Source organism: Trachymyrmex cornetzi, unplaced genomic scaffold, assembly GCF_001594075.2.
Source record: "Trachymyrmex cornetzi isolate Tcor2-1 unplaced genomic scaffold, Tcor1.1 scaffold390, whole genome shotgun sequence".
Classification (NCBI taxonomy): domain Eukaryota; kingdom Metazoa; phylum Arthropoda; class Insecta; order Hymenoptera; family Formicidae; genus Trachymyrmex; species Trachymyrmex cornetzi.
Genome location: NW_017298641.1, coordinates 12463 through 12877, shown reverse-complemented (window position 1 = coordinate 12877; position 415 = coordinate 12463).

Here is a 415-nt window from a genome sequence, read left to right as displayed (position 1 = left end):
CTTCCTCGACGGCGAACACCTAGATACCAACTTCCTCGACGGCGAACATGTAGACAACACCTAGACACCCACTTTCTCGTCGGCGAACCCCTAGACACCAACTTCCTCGACAGCGAACATGTAGACTACACCTAGACACTCACTTCTTCGACGTCGAACGCCTAGACGCCCACTTCCTCGATGGCGAACACCTAGACACCCATTCTCTCGACGGCGAATACCTAGACATTCATTTCCCCAACAGCGAACACCTAGACACCCACTTCCTCGACGGCGATCACCTGGACACCCACTTCCTCGACGGCGAACACCTAGACACCCATTTCCTCGATGGCGAACACCTAGACACCCACTTCCTTGACGGTGAACACCTAGACACCCATTTCCTCGATGGCGAACACCTAGACACCCACTT